A 9,826-nucleotide genomic window follows, 5' to 3' on the forward strand; every position below is an offset into this window, starting at 1 on the left:
AGCTTTTTGTAGTCAACACAAATTCTCCAACCAGTAACAGTTCTTATTGGGATCAATTCGTTACGCTCATTCTCAACAATCATAATTCCACCTTTCTTCGGTACACACTGCATCAAACTTACCCACGAACTATCTAAAATAGGATAGATGATTCTTGCATCTAACCATTTGATCACTTCCTTTCTCACAACTTTTTTCATAACAGGAATGAGCCTCCTTTTCCCATCAATTCGTGCTTTTTCACCTTCCTCTAGAATAATTTTGTGTAACCAAAATGAAGGGCTTATACCTCGAATATTAGTTATGGTCCAACCAATTGCTTTCTTAAATTTCTTTAGAACAGAAATTAGTTGCTTCTCTTAATCTTTTTTCAGTTCTACTGAAATAATCACAGGAAAAGTGGAACAGTCACTTAAATAAACATATTTCAAATGGGAAGGAAGTACCTTTAGTTTGAGTGTAGGTGGTTCTTTGATTGACAATTTGGGTTGTACAAATTTTCTGACTTCCAACTCCAATGGTTCAAATTGTGTAGATTGAATAAAATTTCTCGGATTGGCTTCCATTAGAACCATGTTTTCTTCACTTTCTTCATCCTCCAACAAATCAAACCCTAAGACTTTCTCCAATGGATCTTCTTCAAAATTGCTTTCCATAGAAATCAAGGTTTCTAACTCTTCCATAATTGAACACTCTTCTGTCGGATCGAGAAATTTCATCGCTTTAAGAATGTTAAAAGTTACCTGATCATCTTGAACTCTCATGGTGAGTTTGCTTTTCTGTACATCAATTAACGTTCTTCCCGTGGCTAGGAAAGGTCTCCCAAGGATAATTGTCACTTCTTTATCTGCTTTAAAATCTAGAATAATGAAATCAGCAGGAAAAATAAATTTATCGACTCTTACCAAAACATCCTCGATCTTTCCTTCGGGGTATGCTAAAGATCGATCCGCTAGCTAGAGCGTCACAGTTGTAGGTCTTACTTCTCCTACCCCTAGCATCTTGAAAATAGACTTAGGCATCAAGTTGATACTTTCTTCTAAGTCACACAAAGCTTTACCACAGTAAGATTCACCAATGTTACAGGGTATCGTAAAGCTTCCTGGATCCTTCAATTTCGGTGGCAGCTTGTTCTGCAGGAACGCACTGCACTCCTTTGTCAAGGCCACAATCTCATACTCACTCAGTCATTTCTTCTTGGATAGTACATCCTTCATAAACTTCACATAATTCGGCATTTGTTCTAAAGCCTCCACCAATGAAATATTAATGTGTAATTGCTTTAGAACATCCAAACACTTCTTGAATTGTACCTCCTGTTTCTGTTTGTGTTGCTGCAATCCTTGCGGATATAGAGGTGATGGAACTTTCGGTTGAACTAGAAAACTCTTCTGAGTAGGTAGATCTGCATCAACAGAAGATGTTAAAGTATCTGAATTCACTAAGTTAGGATTTACCTTACTAGTCTTTGCAGATTCTAATTCCTTTGGTGTAGGAATTTCAACATCTGGTTGACTTTCGTCCTTTTCAACAGGCTCGTCCTCGACATCAATCAACCAGGGTTCCAAAATTTTACCACTTTGCAATGCCATTGCCTTGATATGTTCTTTACCAAAATTTCTTGAATTCTCAGTATTGCTCGGCAATGTTCCTTGTGGTCTATGACGAAGCTCAGTAGCTAACTGACCCATTTGGTTTTCCAAATTTTTTAGTGTTGTTGCTTGGCTCTGGATCAAAGCGTCATTCTTTGCTATGTATGGTTTCAACAAGTTCTCCAAACTATTTAATGTTTCAACTTGGGCTGGTTTTGGAGCTTACTAATTAAACCAAAATTTGATTTATGAACATCCACATGCAGACGAATTTTTAGTTGACTTAGTCCTCCATTTGGATGGTTTTGTAACCAAAATAAAACTCTCAGACCTATCCAAAAATAGTAGATAATTTAGAGGACAAAAGATTGAAATTTAACCACTTTAATTAATCAATTTACTTAATTAATTAAACCCAATTTATTAATGAAACATATTAAAATAAATTATTAAATATAAATTTATATTTTATTATTTAATTTAATCATGCATGGCCCACTTTATAGCCTGAAAATATAATATGCTCAAATTAATATAAAAAAAGCTATTTTCTGCATGAAAACTATATAATAAAGCATAAAATCACATTTTAATAATTTCTATGTCCCAATTTCATATTTTCATATATTTCATTAATTTATTAAGCAATTACTTGGTTTTAACAACAAATTTAAGTAAAAAGGTGACGAATTATATAGGAAAAATCCTATATATTTTTTAGTTTACAAATACTCTACATTGCTGACCTAAACACGCATCATAAAGATCGTTTCCCTTATCCATAAGGGAGCCCGCTCACTCTACATGCTGTCAAAGCTTTTGGGCGAATTCTTCCTTACCAGACACACTTTTTGATCACTATGTGCCAACCTAGTGTTTGCCAACATCAAGGCATCACAAGTGTACTTAAAGGGTTCTTATACTTAGTCTACTTCTGACACTATACAGATTCGATGTAATGACCTGAAAGTCAGTGGAGTCAAAAATGGTGGTTTTAGAATGTTGTTTTCCGATAATAGATTCAATGAATATTATTTATTAATATTTACGAGGGTATTACAGTACTATATTGAAGTTTGGTCTAATAATTTTGGTTATTTGAAAAGTTAGATAAGGTACCAGAAGTTAGTGTTGTTGGGAAGTGTGGTTTCATGACCCCGCTTTTGTGCATTGGACTCGTAAATATTTATTAATTTTGGTTATTTTATTAGCGAATTGAACTTCGGTTAGGTAATTTCGTCAAATTAGTATATAATTGAAGTATAAGGATTAAATTGCGTTAGTATAAAAGTGAGATTTATTATTTAATCATAAGGTAAAATATAGCTAAGGGGACTAAAAGGCAATTATACCTTTATTTTTAATTGTATTGGACGGTCAAGACATATATAATTTTTATATAAGTTATATTAGTACTAATACATGTTAAATAATATCATATTAATAAAATAAAGAACAAATATTAGTTAGTGGATAGAAAGAAAAGCCATTTCTCTTTTTATTTTCTTTATTTTCAAAACAAAGAAGAGGGGAGAAGGATGAAAGAGGATAGGGGTTTTAAGGTTTCAAGTTTTAATTGGCTAGTCAATTTAGTCCATTTTCTTGTAATTTTCATGTTTTTGGAATCCCAGTACTACAAGCTAGTCGACCTATGTTGTAATTTTTGTTATTGTTAAAATTTGAGTATGTTACCTTAGCTGAATGGTTGAAGTTTAAGGTGTTATTTTAATAGATTTTAAGGTTAGATGTGAAATAGGACTAATTTATAAAGTCAATTGATGAATTTTTACAATAAAGACTAAATTGTGTAAAATTTTGAAATTAGGGTTGTAATTGAGAAATAGGAAGTCCTATAGGGACTCTAAAAATTTTGGCATTAGGTTTGGGGATTAAATGTGAAAATTTTTATAGTCCCAATTTTGGGGACTAAATTGAATAATATGCCAAATTTGTATATTTTAACAATTGAATTCAAATTGGGATGTGTAATGTTAATTTATTATATATATTTTAATACATAGCTAATGTTGACCCGAAATCCTTTAGAAAGAAAGGAAAAGACAAGGTCTGACAAATAGCTCGGAGTTTACGATTTGTGTTTCTATAAACCGAACAACTTCAATTGTTGCATTTATGAACTGTATTGCATGAGAAGATCATAATATATGCTATAAATGATAAAAAGAGTTGAATTGATCCAATTCAAATTTATTATTTGTGATAAGGATTAAAGTGAATAGTTTTGGAAATATCGTATAATAATATAAATATGAAATTGAATCCGTTTTGAGGTGTGATATATATAAATATAATTTCCTATATGTATATAAGTATGATGGATGAAATAATGATATGGATTTGGACATTGATTATAAATGAAATTGAATAGAGGATACCGAAGTTAAGTCCGGAAATGTGTATATAATATTGATGTGATAAAATTATTTTGATTATTATAGGGAGAAATATATATATGTGTTACAATTATGTTGGATTGAATTATTATAAATAAGCAAAATTGTAATGTTAAATGATACATTATGACATGTAGCTTTCCAATAATAATTTGTCTTAGATATTTTTGTTAAGTTATGCATTACATAATTTATATTGGATATAGAAATACCACTGAGTTATACTCAGCGAACGTTATCATTTTTTGTTCACAGGTTAGGTATTATTCAATTCATAAGTTGACTTAGTATCTAGAGGCAATCCCAAACTCAAGTGTTGGTTATGTTCTTATTTTGGTTTTGGCATGTACCTAGGAAGTGTTTTGAGTTATAAAGTTCATTTTGTATGTTAATGGTCATTTTGTATCTTGTTGGTATTTGGGTTCCTATGTTATAAGTATTACGTATATGTATGTGTGTGGTTGGTAGGATTGGTCATACTGAAAATGTCTTGTTCAAGTAGTTGGATTATATGCATATTGATCAAATGGTTGAAAAGTTAATATGCTAGGTGAGCTTTTGATTAATGCGTAGTTATGAGAATGATGGATGATAGATGATTTGAATTTTGCAGTGGATGATAATGCCTTGGTATATGTTTATAAATGAAGTTAAGTGTTTAGTAGTTCATATTGAAGTAGTTGATGACATAATGGTAGAGTAATTAGTTGGTTGACTTAAGGGATGCAATTGGTTTAGATTTTGATGTTTTTTCAATGGTTGTGACGTGGTATATAGGTATGGTGACTTGAGTTGTACAAGAACAGGTGTGTTTAGATGATGATTTGCATACCTTTATTTATGTGTAGGTTTATCATTTGAGTTTAGGTAAGTTTTGGGTATAAGTGGACCATTTTAAGAAAGGCTATTAACATTTTTGAACTTAAGTATCGATATTTTTGTTTCTTATATCGATACTTAACCATATGAACAATTTTAAAACAAATAGATAGAAATGGTATCGATTTTTATTTGAGTATCAATACTTTTTCATAAAATATCGATACCATGAAATAAATATCGAAACCCTTATTTTGTAAAGAAAACATAATTAAATTTTGGTATTGATTTTCAAGAAGGTATTGATTTGGTATCGATACTAACTATGGATTTTCGAAATTAACTTTTAAAATTTGAAACTTTTCATTTCAATTCTTTTTCATGTTTGAATTTCTTAGTTAAGTCCATATATATTTCAAATTTTTATTATGTTTGATTATATATGATTTGATGATAAATAATTGACCTTTTGGTTAGTAAAGTATTTATCAATTGTTGAATTTTTGCTGTAACAATTTATTACTCGGGTCTGGCGACCGGACCGGGTAAAGGGTGTTACATTTGAAACTTATCTCATCTGTCTTATTTCCCTGAATAGTATCTAGGCACTAAGGCTTCGTCGGGCGGGGTGTTACAAGGATAAAGTCTAGGGTATTATCACTTAGGCAATACTTTTGTGGCCATCTGAAATTGTAAGCAAATTTTGGGTGGAGAATACCTTGGGATCCTAAGTATCAATGTATTTTGTCTTTGGTGGTACTAAATTCATACATAGGAGTCACCACACGCTGCGGAGTATCATTGGGACCTTGGGGTCTGAATGAGTTTGGACTTCTAGGTTGACGCTTCAGTTAACTTGGTCTCGACCCCTCCCTCTTTTAATTATTCTAACCATTTTGTCTAAAAGAAAGTGAAAGGAAAAGAAAAAGAAGGAAAGCAAATGTTACCTCTGAGAAAGATGAGGACTGAAAATGAAGAGAGTAGAAGAATTAAACAGAAAAGAAATTAGGGTTCCAGTTGTTTCAGCAAAGTTTTTGAAGGGGTGTTTGAGTATCTGTTTTATAGAGAAACAAACATGTGCAAGAAGTTTAATTTGTGGTAACTATTTAGGTTCTCTAATATAAATTTGACATCAGTCAACGAGTAAGTTAAGTAATGATTGAAATCACGTGAGTAATCGCCAACTTCTGAAGTCGCCAATTAAATGAAACTATTGACATTCTCACCAGCAGGGGATCTCTAAGATATATGCCTTTGAAAAGAAGTTGTTATGTGTAAGAAGGATAGTTTTCCAATTAATGATATGTGCTTGGTGTGAACAGTTAGTTTGCAGTTGTTGTAGTGGAATTTATAAATTGTAAAAATTTCGAGGACAAAATGTTTTTAAGGGGGGAGAGTTGTCACATCCCAAGTCAGGTGGATCCTAGATTTAGGCATAGAGTTGTGAAGTTATCTATTGAGCGTATTGTAATTCGCCATGTGTAGTCTTCTGGAGAGTTAGAATGTGGCATATAGTAACTATTGCAGAGTTAAATAAAGGTTTGAGGTTATTCTATTATCTAAGTTAAAGATATATCAAGTGAAGTATAAGTCGGGTGGAAGTTACCGCCAAAAGTAGGGTTCGCCCAGTTATTAGAGCACTGTGCTGAATGGGTTCTGTAAAGTGATCTAGCTAGGAGCCAACTAGATTGACTAGTCAAATATAAGTTTTACAAGATTCTCATTTATATTTCCCTCAGAATTTGTAGGCCATAAAGAATGAAAAATTCCATATAATAATTACACATGTCAAGTTACAATAAAGGGGTTTGAGAGTATATATATGTTAGAAGGGTTCGTTAGGAAGTTTCTTCTTCCTTCAATATTGATTTCTGGTTCTTTTTCTTAAGTTTAAATATTATGTCTTCTTCATTAAGCTAAAAGTTAAGGTTTTTGAGTTAATCAATAGATGTCCCAACTTTTGTGTAACAGCCCGTTTTTGAGTCAAATCAGAATAGTGATTTTAGGACCACAAATCTGAGGTCAAAATATTTATTTTATTATTTTATTAAATTTTAAAGCATGATAGAATTATTGTGTGAAAGTTTCCTAAAGAATTTTTACTGTTTGAATGTTTAATTTGGTAAAAAGGACTAAATCGCATAAAGCGTAAAAGTGTTGTTCTATTAGTTAAAAGTGTCAAATAGCTATAGGAAATTAGAGTAAATGTCCTTAAGTGATAAACATACCATTTCTATGTTAGTGGATGTTAATGGTTTGGCATAAATGAAAATCTGAATTTATTTTAAGGTTAAAATGGTAAATGGTTAATAAATGATATAATAAACAAAATCAAAATTCATTTTATATTATCATCATCTTCTTTAGCCAAATTGGACAAGAAGAAAAGAAGAAATTCTAGGTTTCCTATTCGGCCTTGGTTAAATTGCGCATAAAGGTACGATTTTTAATTCATTTTTAATGATTTCTACGTTTTTAAGATCGTTACTTCGTATTCTAGCTAGCCTGTACCTTAGATTTTGAAATTTTTAAAGATTTGTCATGTTGCCATTGTTGAATGTTTGAGTAATTGGATGTTTGATGATGGATTTTGAATATGTGTTAATAGTTAAACTAGTTTTGTAAATTGATTTTTGACGAAAATGCAAAATAGGGATTAAATTGTGAAATTGTAAAATGTGGTGGTTAAAAGCAAGAAATAATGAAATTTATGGGCAGTTAGGAGTCCTTATGAAAGTTGGCTAGCTTATAATTGTACTAAATTGCATGAATTTGCAATTTTATGTGAAAAGGACTAAATTGTAAAAATGTGAAAGTTTGGGGGTAAATATATAAAATAGCCCTAAAATGTGTTTTGGACTAAATTGCATAACTAGTTGATTAAATAAGCTAATTTTGATAATATATAGATCAAGATAAGTTAAGATCGAGTTTAGAGCGGGAAAAAGGAAAGATTGACGAATAGCCGTTAGTTGTTATCTGAGCGATACGAGGTAAGTTCATATAATTAGAATCGAACTCTTACATACTTGAAATAATTGTAATGAATATGAATAATTGAGTAGTTGATATAATTGGATTGTGGATGCCTTATCGATATAGTTTATTTATTATCGAGCCCCGTTTGAACCGTATGAATTCGTAGGACATGAGTGGCATGTCACTAGGGTTTGGTTGAGATCCTGCATGTGTTGTGGACTCACCGCAACTTGTAAGAGCTTACTGATATATCAGCTCGTAAAAGTTTACTATTCTCAACTCGTATGAGCTTACTGATTTAGTTCGTCAGAGCTTACCGTTTCAACTCAATAGAGCTTATTGTCCATCAATTCAGGAGGATCTTACTGTTAATAGCTCGAAAGAGCTGAAAATGATAAGGAATTGACGGATTATCGATTTATATGTACAATATATCACCTGAGTATCCCTCGAGATTCTAATAGGTTCAAAGGGCATAAATTCTATGATATGGTAAAGTACAGTGTATACGAACGAATTACTGTTTATAAGATTGAAGGTAAAATGTTATAAATGATGTATATGATGTATGTGAGTTTAATATGATACAATGTATTGAGTAATTACATTAAGTTAATGGATGGTTTCGTGAATTTAGGTGACTAACTTGTGATTAATGTTTGTGTTAGGCATTTGGTAGTTGAATTGATTACACATTGATTAATTGCATTGATTATGTATAAATGGTAAGTTTAATTCTAAATTATACGGACTTACTAAGCTATAAAGCTTACTCGATTTCCTTTTTTCATGTTTTATAGAGGTTCGATAGCTCGCTTGTTTCGGACAAGTCGGAGTTACACATCACACTATCCAGTTGTTGATTAGTACTTTTGAACTTATAGATATAAGTAAATATGGCATGTGTAGGCTAGTATTAAAGATGTTAAGTATGGTTACTTGAGAAAATGAATTTTTGGTACATTTTGTGATAAGTTTAAGCTATGTGATTTGGCTAAATTTGGTATAATGTTCAATTATGGTATCTTTGAAGTACTAGATGGAATGGAATTATGCAAATGTTATCTTGATATGTGGTTGGAATATGATTGGAAAATGTATGATCTTAGTTAAGTATTTGAATACTATGTGGAACTTGTAACACCCCTCACAGTATCCATCACTGGAATAAGGTTATGAGGAATTATCGAACAACTTACAGCACACAACATACGTTTCTCATACATGAATCCATTATCACATAAACATCGTTCAAACATAATTACATTGTCCCTTATAAGGCTTTACGAGACCTTAACGCATGCTTGGAAGAGGTTTGAGACTAAATTGATAACATTTGTAAACTTTGGAAAGACTTAAAAAACTTTCATGCATACAGGGATCACATGCTCGTGTGAACAGGCCGTGTGCCTCACACGACCACGGACATGCGCATGTCATAGGCCGTGTGGAAATAGGGCATACATACTAACTTGTATCACACGTCTGAAGACAATCCCGTGTGCCATGGTTGTGTGAAATTAGGAGGGTTTGCTGACTTAGGTTACACAGCTGACCACAAGCCCATGTGCCAGCCTGTGTGCCACACACGGCTAGTAGACACGCCCGTGTGTCTAATTCATGTAACTCACTGACCTATTTTAACTAAGTTATAGCAGGCACACGGTCGAGTCACATGTCCATGTGTTCAACCATGTGGGGTGAAATTAGGCTTGGTTTAAACTACATTTCTCACCCTTTCTCAAGCATACCTAAATCACATCATTTTGTACCAATTCAATACATTTATAGGCAGCCAAAGCATGCTATTTCATATACATTTCATGTGATTTATAATCTATCCATTCAACAACCAATTCATAACCAAAAACTTGCCAAATCATCATCTTAAAACCAAGCCACAACATGCCATTTTTCAAAAAATAATACACCAATTGACAACTAGCTAATTGAGCAATTATATAACCATCACAACAACCATACCAATCATGCCAAAACACAAGGCAATTTATACATCACCTA

Source organism: Gossypium hirsutum, chromosome A06 (genome assembly GCF_007990345.1).
Source record: "Gossypium hirsutum isolate 1008001.06 chromosome A06, Gossypium_hirsutum_v2.1, whole genome shotgun sequence".
NCBI lineage: Eukaryota > Viridiplantae > Streptophyta > Magnoliopsida > Malvales > Malvaceae > Gossypium > Gossypium hirsutum.